The sequence below is a fragment of the Bos grunniens genome, chromosome 21, assembly GCF_055505025.1.
Source record: "Bos grunniens cultivar Pamir isolate PY7600 chromosome 21, Bosgru_T2T1.0, whole genome shotgun sequence".
NCBI classification, from domain to species: domain Eukaryota; kingdom Metazoa; phylum Chordata; class Mammalia; order Artiodactyla; family Bovidae; genus Bos; species Bos grunniens.
In genome coordinates, this window is record NC_141185.1 from 30,494,341 (window position 1) to 30,506,814 (window position 12,474).

General features: G+C 35.9%; 1 protein-coding gene across 20 annotated transcripts in view; it reads left to right on the top strand.

The window, feature by feature from the left end:
• Positions 1–1,459: 1,459 nt before the first annotated feature.
• The window catches only part of LOC147349325 (uncharacterized), a 226,912-nt gene continuing 215,897 nt past the window's right edge, over positions 1,460–12,474 (top strand). For 2 of the 20 annotated variants that reach the window (XM_086365227.1, XM_086365226.1), the window contains exon 1: positions 2,183–2,519. The gene's annotated coding sequence lies outside the window, so the exon portion shown is untranslated. Of the gene's footprint in view, positions 2,520–2,579; positions 2,841–3,165; positions 3,241–12,474 lie in introns of those variants that run through there. The other 18 variants (XR_015150346.1, XR_015150347.1, XR_015150349.1 and 15 more) reach the window with 15 other exon arrangements.

Below are 12,474 nucleotides of genomic sequence, written 5' to 3' on the forward strand. Positions count from 1 at the left end.
AAAACTTGATCTTTTAAAGTCAGACAACTCTTATTTTGAGAGGAAAACAGCAGAAAGAACATTTTTCTTATCATTCTTTATTTTCTGACTACCTAGCTAGTTTGAATCATTATTGTAGGAAACCCTCTATAAATTTGTATTAAAAACCTTACTATCATAGGTACTGTGATTACACTGAAAGAAATAAAATGGACTGATATATTTATTTTCCAGCCCCATCCCCCCCAAAATTTGAAGAACCAAATATTTTTTTTAATCTTTTTTTTCTTTATTTTATTTTATTTTTTATCTTTACAATATTGTATTGGTTTTGCCATATATCAAAATGAATCTGCCACAGATATACATGTGTTCCCCATCCTGAACCCTCCTCCCTCCTCCCTCCTCCCTCCTCTCTCCTCCCTCCTCATACCCTCCTTCTGGGTCGTCCCAATGCACCAGCCCCAAGCATCCAGTGTCGTGCATTGAACCTGGACTGGCGACTCATTTCATATATGATATTCTACATGTTTCAATGCCATTCTCCCAAATCATCCCACCTCTCCCTCTCCCACAGAGTCCAAAAGACTGTTCTGTACATCAGTGTCTCTTACTGTCAAAGGTGACATTAGAATTTTGTTTGGCTTTGCAGTTTGCTGCTGCTGCTAAGTCACTTCAGTCGTGTCTGACTCTGTGCAACCCCATAGACGGCAACCCACGAGGCTCCCCTGTCCCTGGGATTCTCCAGGCAAGAACACTGGAGTGGGGTGCCATTGCCTTCTCCAATGCATGAAAGTGAAAAGTGAAAGTGAAGTCGCTCAGTCATGTCCGACCCTTAACATGGACTGCAGCCTACCAGGCTCCTCTGTTTATGGGATTTTCCAGGCAAGAGTACTGGAGTGGGGTGCCATTGCCTTCTCCGGCTTTGCAGTTTAAATGAGAATAATTTAAAGAGAAGTCTACACAGAAACATTTCACCACAATATCCATTTCAACATCAGGCCTATTTAGTTGAATTGTTCCAGTTAGGTAACTGGTGTCTGAAAGCCCTCTCTGTTGTTAATGTGTTAATTGTTATTTTGAAAGCAAATGCAGGGATATTATGTAAAGATGCCTTTATCGTGATATTGTGTAAAGATCACAATAAAAGCATGTATCAGTGATGAGTATCTTCTTGTTTTGAAAGGCATCAGGCTTACTACTCTTCCTTTCTTATTCCTCTACTTATCCTTTTGCTTAATTCCAGGTATTTGAGCTAAGAAATCAACCACATTTATAATTTGCCTATCATTTACTTGTCTCTGAGAAGAGTAATGACATATGCTACTAGCCTTTTTACTAAGCCTTCTCACATGCCTCAGTTTCCCACCAAATAATTCTTTCCTCTATAAAGATATCAGTTGATAATTAACTTTGCGAGGTAACAAAGGAAGCAAACTTTGGCATAAAAAGATTCACCGGATCTAAGAGCAGCTCCCTCTCTAAGATGAAAACACCAGGTCTGAGGCGGCTGCCTTCTACAAACAGGATCCATCCACCTCCCTTGCACACTGCTGCAAAGAAGGAAGAAGGACATGGAGGGTTGTGTAGGGCTGACTTCTGAGCTGACACAAGAAGATGTGATCAGTTTGTGAAGATCAGCAAGGATCTGAAAGAAGAACTGAAGATTCTTCACTGCTTCTCTGCCTCAAGGTCTTGCTCAAGAGAAGGACTGAAATTAAATACTTAATTCCATCCTCTCCAAGATCTTGACTGAGAAGACAGAAAGGCTAGATAGCCCAATTATTTTTGGGATAGGAGTGTGTGGGAAGAAATCAGGATTTGCTTGTTGAGAAGAAGGAATGGTTACTGGAGGCAAAACCCTCCTAAGTGAAAGAAGCAGCTCACTTCTACCAAAACCTTGGCAAACACCTGAAGCCAGCATTTGGAAGACAAAATACGCTTTGAAGAAAATGAAGCTCAGTGAATCAACAACCTGACTTGAGATCATTCAGCGGCAGATAATAATGGTTAACATTTATTGAATGCAAACTATGACCTCAGGATTCTTTTCAGTAAATATTTTAGATTAATTGATGGATTAATTAAATGCTTATAATAATCTATGTTCTTGGTGCTATTGTACTTATATTTTAAAGCCAATGAATCTGCAGCACAAACAGCTTTACCCAAAATCACCCAGGTGATCTGAGTCTACTTTTAACTACTAATACCTACCACCTCTCCAATAACTGTCTATGAATCTTTTGTGAGTACTGAATTTATTCTGGAAGAAGTCTATCTCTTACTCCTATCATCACTGTCTAAATAAAGATGGAAAAGACGGGGGTTTTATACAGCCAACAGAGAAGGTGCTTCTTCTTAATTTGGGGGCAGTGGAACATTCTGGTTTGATAACCAAGCTCAACACGTCTAGGTGTTTTCACTATTGGGAAGTGTGGTTTAGCTGGCCCTGCCCCAGAGTGCCTGGTCAGCAGAGCAGATCCGCCGTCAGCGTCTGCCGAAGCGGAGAGTTTCTGCTCCTCAAGAGTGATGTCAAGGTAAGTGTGCTCTGAGAGACGGTGGGAGGCACAGAGAGGAATGTGACAGCAGGTGGGAAACTAGGTAAAGGAAACTGGTGCTTTAGACAAACTCAGGAGCGCCATTTTGGAGTCACTGGAAAGGAAGGGTCAGTCAGGAAACATATCAGGATGGTCACAAGTCAGTGAAGTCAGGACTTCACCCTCCACACAGAGAGGCTGTTTTCTCTGCATAAGAGAAAAGGACTATCAGTTAAGTCTCTTGACAACTCTTCTAGCATTCTAAAGTGAGAATCATGTCTGAGGACTCCTTGGCCAAATATCGAGTTACCGGCGTCACTTGTGAGTCAATTCCTCCACCAAATAACACTTAACGCTTCCAGTCCTGCCAGGTAACTCATGGATCAATAAAGAGCAATCTTAGGCCTATTTTCTTCACTTTTCTTTCCTTCTTGGGATGCCAAGATGGGGATGGTTTCTGGGTCTTCTTCTTAGCCACTATCTTTCACAACTCACCTCCCATCAGCCCAACTTGTTTCCCACTTTATCCTCAAGTACTCCAATGAGGGAAACGAATAAAAACCATGAAAGGCAGAAGTTGGGTAACTACAGTCATTAGCGTCTCTGAAGTTTTTTTTTTTTTCTCCTGTGTATTATCACCATCAAGGCTAGGCTGATGTTTAGCAAAGAGCACCTGTCAAAACAAAAGAAGAGTTTCACACCTCACAATTTTAAGCCCCAGGTAAGAAACTCAGCCTGGTGGATGGGCAAAAAGGAAGACGGGAAACCTGAAACTCTGAGACTTGAGAGTAGAGTTAAATGAGTTTCCTCTGGGTACCAACAGGCTTTTGTTTAACACGATTAAATCCTCTTTGTTTCATTACAGACATCAATGCGAAAACAAACAGTGTGATCAAGATAAGGGCCTGCAGCAGCATTCTGTTTCTCCTTTTCTTCTTTTTCTCAGAGAGCTATCACCACCTCTCAGTGGACAGGCTTAAAGGAACTTAACTGGCCCACAGAAAATTGATGAGCTGAGCTGAGCAGGTGTACAAGAAAGCTTTGGGCTGCAGGGTTAGGGGATTGGAAAAGTGTGAAACACTTATGTCCATGACCAGATCGAGTGATAAGACCACAGGCTTCCTTTGCTATCTAATTAATTGTCTTTCTTTTCAAAACACAGTCTTTGATTTTGAGAAGCATCTGAAAGAGATAAGACCTAGTCCTAGTGAAATACAACAAGCAAACCCAAAACTCATATTGAAATTTGAGGCAGGTGATGGGAGGATGAAGAGGGAAGGAGAGAGACTTAAACTGAGGCAATAAGCAGAACAACAAAACTATTGACCAGTCAGGAGACAGCAGTCAACTGAATTCTATCAGGGATGCAACAACATTGAAACCGGTGTGCATTTCCAAGGCAATCCTTTCCATATTATTAAATTGCTTCTCTTATTGTTGTTAGACAACACGAACGCCTCTTCCCAAACAAAACATGGACATTGTCGGCGTAACAGCTACACTGAGCTGACAGAAGCTGGGGTCATCCATATACACATTTTAATTACCTCTTTTTAGTTAGGAACATCATTAGAAGTTTATTATTACCAGCCACTATCTTGTGATCTTAATTGGCTTCCTTCACAGACGACACCGTGATGCCAATGCAGAAGCGCTGGCAGCCTCCCAGAGATAGTGACCAGATCGGTGACACTTTACACTGATACTGTCTTCAGCTGAATAACAACCGTCAGGTTAAGTTTTAATGCTAGACATGAGGTGGAAGCTTCTTTTAACACCTGTATGCAGAGATGTTCCTGATTCTGTGGTGTTGAAAAACACACTGAGAGGGAGCAACTTTTCACACGCCTTTTCTAGAGTTACAAAGAAATGGTCTATAGGATAGGACAGGGTTTATGCCAAGCAGCCAGTTATTCCCTGTGGCTCCCTTGGATACTGGTAAAATGAAAAAAGTTTGCTCACCGAATGGAAAAATCTAGATGCGTTGACTCACAAAGTAAATTTGCAACATGGGCCATGGTTATCTGTTTGCTTCCTATTCAGAAAGTATGCAAACACCCTTAAATTAACAGTTTTCATTAATAACACTGAGTTTGAATCATTAATAATTATTAATTTAGTTTTCAAAGCATTTGCGATCTTGTTTGGGGATAATGGCAAACTTTGAGGCGGGGGGAAGAAGAGAATGACTACCCATCCAGTCACGTCCTGTAGTATAGATGGGAGACAGAAAGGTCTTTCTGTGAATAGAATTAGTATATTTCATTTTGCAAAAGGAAAAGACATGAGTTCTAAAGTTTTAAATACTGAAGTTAACTCTGTATGACCAGGCTTATGATATATCTGGGAACAAAGTTACTTGGCTACCTTCTCATTACAGATAACTATATTATTGATTCCTAGCCCTTTGGACAATTCTTCAGATATTGGTACAAAATGACTGAAGTCGCATATATTCTAACTTTAGGTAGTTCTAAAAATTTGGTAAAATTTTGAACTTCACCAAAGAGAAAACAGTCGGTTTAAAAAGCTACAAATATCAATGGATTACTTATTCAGAATAATGATATTTAGAAAGCTTGTTATTTTTATGGTTAAGATTCAAATAATTTTGGTATTATCAATGTATTCCTGACATCCTTTTAAACAAAGTTCTTTTTTATAATTTTATTTGTTTATTATTTTCGGCTATCTGGGTGTTTGCTGCTGCGCCTGGACTGTCTCTTGTCGCTGTGAGCAGGTGCTTCTCTTAGTTGCAGTGGGTGGGCTTTTCCTTGTGGCCGGGGCTCTAGAGTGTGTGGGCTCAGTGGTTGTAGTTCCCAGACTTAGTTGCCCTGCAGAATGTGAAATCTTAGTTCCCAGACCAGGGATAAAACCCGTGTCCCCTAAATTGGCAGGCAGATTCTTAACCACTGGACCATCAGGGAAATCCCTTAAAAGAGGTTCTTGTCATTTATGATGATCTGCAGATTTAAGGGATGCAGCTATTAATACAAACATGCAGAAAGAGCCTAGTAAATGGGTAAACTCTGAGGACTAAAATTTTCCTTTCAGCAAATTGAACTAGTGTAGACATTAAAGTCTTGAAAAGAACTGTCAGTTCACTGTTCTCTCTCTAGAGTTTTAGTTATCAGAATAGTATATCTGCTTTCTTTCCGGACTTTACTCGACAGCAACTCAGAACATGTAGGCTATTTCCACAGGGCTGTATATTAATATTTTACTTTTTAATTGTTCTCAACCTTTTAATTATAGGTAAATGCTATCAACATTTTTGAAGCATAAATGACAAAAATAACTTCAGTTTATGGGATTCCTGCAATATGAGGTCATATCATAGTTATCCATATATAAGTATAATTGCCATGCCATATTTATTGGTTTAAATTTTGAAATGTCTCTTAAGACACAGCATTGATAAATTTCATCTACAAATATAGCTGAATTCTCTGTGAGAAGAATTTTGAAATTTAAAAAATGGATGAAAAATTCGAATCACCATAATTACTATGAGCCTGCTACATATGGTTTATACTACATACATAGTATAAGCCTATGATGTGGGGACTTATAAAATAATTCTTTTCCTTCACTACCAATTATAACCTCTTGGTGGCTCTGCTTCTACTACTGGAATGGTCATCTTTTGCCTCCAGAAAAATAAAGGGTTTCCTTCTCATCCTCATTTTTTGTTTATCTGATGGCTTTAGTCTTTTAGGGAGACATGAAAATTTGCTTTACATTTCAACTGCTTTACTGTATTGAAACAGGCTGGTGAAAATACAGCTGTTTGAAACATACTGTGTGGAAAAAGGAAATATTATTTTTAAGAAGAGTTATCATAATCAGGGTGCCAATCACTCTTAGAAGCAGGGTAAAAATTACTTACACTTCAATATTTATATTTTTATTTATGATAAGAAAAAAGTTTTTGTTTTTTTTTTTTTTTCGGTGGAAAGAAGGTGCAGAAAAGGGCACAGTATTAGCTAAATATTGTACCTTAGAACATCAGTCATTTCCTTCTCAATAGTACTGAAAGGGTCTAATTTATAAGTTTTTCCATCTCCCTGTTATGCTGGTTTGTAAGTTCTGACACTGCTACTGGTATGTTAATGAGAAGCTAGCGTTCCATTAAGAGAAAACCATATGCTCTGCTGCCTACTGTGAAAGAGAAGCATGTAATGTGGCTGTTGCCTTAGTAACACATTAATTCATTTTGTCAGTGTTGGCACAGATCATTTCATTTATAAGAAAACAAGTATAATAGTTTACCACATCTATAATATTTACAGTGTTTCTGTTACAAAACAGTGACAAAATGAGTTTAAAAAATAGAGTTGGTATAATATCATTAAAATACGGAATTTGTGGTAAAATTTTCCCTGTAAAAATGAAAAAAAAAATAAAGATTGGTGTAAAATTTCCTTTCACAATTCTACTTAAAGCATTTTAACACCAAACTGTTTGCTTTTTAGCATATTTGTATTATACTAATAATGTGCGTCTGCTGCAAAAAAAATTTAGTCCATGAAAAACACAAGTGCATTAACAGTTTTTAATGAATGCTAAACAAAATATTTCATACAACAGTTTTGTTAAATTACAACCATTATAAACCTAATCGTATGCTAGTGTGTTACTCATAACAAGGCTAAACATTTATCTAGTTTTATCTGTTCTTCCAGATGTTTATTAGTATTCTAGCACTCCTAAAATATTTAAATTAAGCCACTCCATTTTCTCATGTGAATGCATTTTGGGTTTTATTCACAGAAAATCTAGTCACATGTATATCTAAATAAATATAGTACACTGTATATGCTTTATGCACAAGTGTTACTTAATGTGAATTGAAATAATCCAAAAGCATGATAAAGGAGAGAAGTGATTAGAGGAAAGACAAGTTCCTATTTATTAAAGTCTGCACCTGCAGCAGGATATCAGTTCTATCCATCCTTAGGGTATTCCACACCTGTAAACACACATTCTTAACAACAAAACAGTTTGCATCTGTGATGTTCACCTACCTTCTTTAACCAATAAAAAGGGACCTGTGTACAATATAGTGAGCAACTATCATTTACTAGTTTATGTAATGACCAAGTTTTATCTCATTTCAAAGGAAGCATTTATACATTTACATAACTCATACAAATGGGTGCAAAGCACCGCAGAGCTGGCCATCTACGTAATGAATGGCCAATTATACTTTCAACATTAAGAAATACCTTCCTAAAATATCAGTGTTCAGTGTGGGTTCATCCAAAGCTTCATGAACCATACGTGGGTGTTGCTGTTTTTGTTCTCTCAACTATATTCACAGCAATTCTCCAAGCTTGATGGGATTCTTTCTAATTAGAACCCAAGACCCAAGAGGACTTTTGAGAGTCTCCCTTACAGACCTGCAATGTGATTACTCTGGGAAACACTTTAGAAAATAAAATTTATGATTAGCTTTGATGAAAATGACTTTAGCTTTAACTTCATAATAATCTCTGCTTTGATATGAGTAAAATACTTTGAATGGCTACATCATGAGAAGAGAAAATATAACCAAACATCAATGTGATTTTATATGATGGGGAATTAAATATCTCTGAAATGTAATCATATCACATTGACTCACCCAATAAAAGTAACTTAATGAAGTATTTTATCTAATTCATATGTTTTTACTTATTAGTTTGTGGTGCTTGAAAAAATGAAGCTGAAAACTTTTCAAGATCCTTCTTTCAACTCAAGCTATTTCTATCAATAAAACTGGATTGTCAGCAGTTAAATGGCACCACATTTATGCTCTAAGTACACTAAATTATGGGTAGCTTTATAATAAGATTCACTGATTAGACTTACTATAAATAATGTGATAGATATTACTATGATTTTGGTTAAATAAAAAAATTATCTTGTGGTTGATAACACCTCAAGTTTTAAATTCCTTTAATTTTTTTTTAAGTTTGTTGCTTATCCCCCTCTTTAATTTGATAACTAATGTAAAGATAGAGATTAAGGTTATGAACTAGAAAATATACATATATAAGTGTATTTATATTTATACACATATTTTTACACTATTCCTTATATTATGTTCTTTTGATAAATCACATATTTTATATCTGTATGACCCTAGTGAATTCTCTTATCATTTTTCTCATGATTATTTCCAACATCCACATACAGTATTAAGAGCAAGTAAAGCTATTGTTGTATCTGCCTGACCATAACAAAGATAAAAATGCAGCAAAAAATTATTATGTTTACATATATTATAACCTGTAATCACATTAACTATCCTTTCCTCACTGGAACTATCAGTTTTGTTCACTTTGTTTCCACACAGAAATATGAATAATACAGAATGACAACTGTTAAAGTCAATTTTGCTCAAGGTCAGTTTTATGTATACTTTTGTTAATATATCTGACTCTAAGGAGTTCAATTTGGGTAATATTAAATTATTATGTTGCTTCATAACTGCTTACAATATTATGAAATGATATAATATTTGATCTATAAATAATATGTATTATAATCACTACTTTAAAATATACATGAAATACAATCAATACGTATCAAATAAAAGTAGATTTTTTTCAGCTTTTTGGAGTACTTTAAAAACTGTTCAGTTCAGTCGCTCAGTTGTGTCTGACTCTTTGCAACCCCATGGACTGCAGCAGAAAATGAAATAGTAAATATATATAAAAATCCCAACATTAAAATATTTAAAAACTCATGTCAAATAATAAATGCTTCATTAATATTTGTTCAATAAATGAATGAACATAAAATATATAAATATACTTGCATTTATATAAACCTTCTTAGTCACATATATGATACATTTATCATATAACTTTATTGGTGGACTATTTTGATTATAAGAGTGCTGAAAGTATTTAAAACTGAGCAGTAACTAATCAGGCTTAGCCTTTGGATTTAATCTTTTACAGAATAACGTTTCAGTCTAGTTTCATTCAATGTGAATTTGCTAAGTAGTGAAGAAGGGGAAATAATTAATGACCTCACAAATTCTTAAGAATTTTAAGGTTTGAACAGATAACCTTGCCATTATTTGGAGAAGGATTAAATAATATCAGCTGCACATTTATGCCTTTACAATATCTTCACTTTTGTTTGACATGTAGTTCAACAAACTAGTTGGTCAGTAGTTTCAGATGAACTCAGATTAACAATGTAGTAAAAACTCAATTTGCCCAAGAGACAAATCATTTAAAATAAATGTCAGAATATGTATTATTCCTGAGTTAAGTAGATTAGCACATTTATATGATATTTTATACAAAGTGTGGAAAATGTACACATTACAAATTATTGTAAAATTAAAATGGAATAATAATGTAAACTTTAATAGCAAAGAATTTTAATCTGAGATATAATTTGTTATTGTCATAACACAAAATATGTAATATGATACAAATATTAAACTTTGAATAGTTGAATATTTAAAAAATTGGTCTGATGCATTATGGGAATAGAGACAGAAACATGTCAACATAATGCTAATGACAAGATTTGGGTTGTGTTGTTTTCTGGGAAAATCAAGACCCTGTTTTGGCTGGTTTATTATCTACTTATATAAATAATATTTCCTAATCAAGTGAGAAATTAAAATTAATATATACACTGTAATATTTTAGTAGATATATGTAGCATTGTTCCATTAATTAATATGCTAATAATTACTGGCTATTAGCTTCCAGTGATTAGGCCATTTTAAAGAATCTAACCCTGAGATATTGTTTTCTAAGGTATATGGTACAGGAGGATACATTATAGCACCTGTGACCCACAAGCCACGTGTGCTATATGTTTACGATAAAACATATAGAAAGGCTTTCCAAAGGCTTGATTTAGAATTTTGGCATGCTAGATAGTTATCTCATATATTTAGTTAAGTTGACTTTAAAAGAACATGTTGTAGATTGAAATTTTTCAAAGTTAATGTAAAGACAGTTTAAACATCGACATTTTTTTGTTTTGTCTCCTATTTAACTCTTGGTCAAATTGATAAGCCGCCCAGCTTTATAGCAGTGTAATATGGAAGCATAATCATCTCTGAAGATAGGACTTTTGACTCTTAGAATCTTAAGTTCTAGTCAGTCCAGCAAAATTTTTTCTTTTGCTTGATTATTTTGTTTTTTCCTCTTTTATCTAGATAAAAGAATCGTATGTCTAAAGAAGATTCTTACAGGAAAAATTGTAGCAAAGAAAAATATACAATTCAAATTTGAACTATTCTCTAGAAAATAAAGTTTAGGCATTTATACATAAAACCGCTAATCAAACCTATGTGCCCATAAACTACACCTTATTTTATAAAATCAAAGAATAAAATCAAAGAATATTTTCATAAACAAAGAGTGTATACTGAAACACTCATGTCAGAACTGGACCTTTTCATCTTTATTAGACAAATGCTACTTCAGAACTTTCACCGTGATAAACTTTTCTCTTATGTTCAGTTCAGATGCTCAGTCATGTCTGACTCTGTGACCCCGTGGACTGCAGCACGCCAGGCCTCCGTGTCCATCACCAACTCCCAGAGTTCACTCAAACTCATGTCCATTGAGTCAGTGATACCATCCAAGGAGGTGATACCATGCAGTGATACCATGCAGGAGGAGAAGGGGACAACAGAAGATGTTGTTGTCCTCCTCCTGCAGTCAATCTTTCCCAGCATCAGGGTCTTTTCAAATGAGTCAGTTTTTCGCATCAGGTGGCCAAAGTACTGGAGTTTCAGCATTATCATCAGTCCTTCCAATGAATATTCAGGACTCTCTTATGTTAATAAAGGGCAATATAAATTTTTTTATAAATCCCAGTCTAAGTCCTCTGAAGGCTACTTTATTGGTCATATACAAACCTTTGGTTATAACACTCATGCTGATTTTTTTCTTTTTTGCAAATATGGTGCCACCCAAACCAATATGTAGTTATTTTAGATTTGATGTATGAAGAATGCTAGACCCATGACCTCACTGAAGAGTTAGTCATAAAGACTTGAAAGGTGGTTCTCCGATTTGTGAAAGATTACTATTCATAAAGTAAATAACTTTTTCTTCATTTTCTTTTTGCTTGAAAAGCAGATCTCCAGTTCTTTTGCTCAGTTCACTCATGCTCCAAGAGGGTGGGAATTTTGTCTTCATCTCTGTATTCTTCATAGCACTAAGTCACTGCTCACTAAACGTTTGACAACATGAACTGAAACCCTGTGATAGGTGAGTTTGTCTTTACTTAAAAGAGATGATGTTGCACCTTATAGTAAAATATTTACTAAATTTAGAGAAACAATTAACTTGATAAGCTCAGTTCGGTTCAGTTGCTCAGTCGTGTCCAACTCTTTGCAACCACATGAATCTCAGCACGCCACGCCTCCCTGTCCATCACCAACTCCCAGAGTTTACTCAAATGCATGTTCATTGAGTTGGTGATGCCATCCAGCCATCTCATCCTCTGTTGTCCCCTTCTCCTGCCCCCAATCCCTCCCAGCATCAGGGTCTTTCCAATGAGTCAGCTCTTCATATGAGGTGGCCAAAGTACTGGAGTTTCAGCTTTAGCATCAGTACTTCCAATGAACATGTAGGACTGATCTCCTTTAGGATGGACTGGTTGTACCTTCTTGCAGTCCAAGGGACGCTCAAGAGTCTTCTCCAACACCACAGTTCAAAAGCATCAATTCTTCAGTGCTCAGCTTTCTTCACAGTCCAACTCTCACATCCATGTATGACCACTGGAAAAACCATAGCCTTGACTAGATGGACTTCTGTTGGCAAAGTAATGTCTCTGCTTTTGAATATGCTATCTAGGTTGGTCATAAATTTTCTTCCAAGGAGTAAGCATCTTTTAATTTCATGGCTGCAGTCACCATCTGCAGTGATTTTGGAGCCCCAGAAAATAAAGTCTGACACTGTTTCCACCATTTCCCCATCTATTT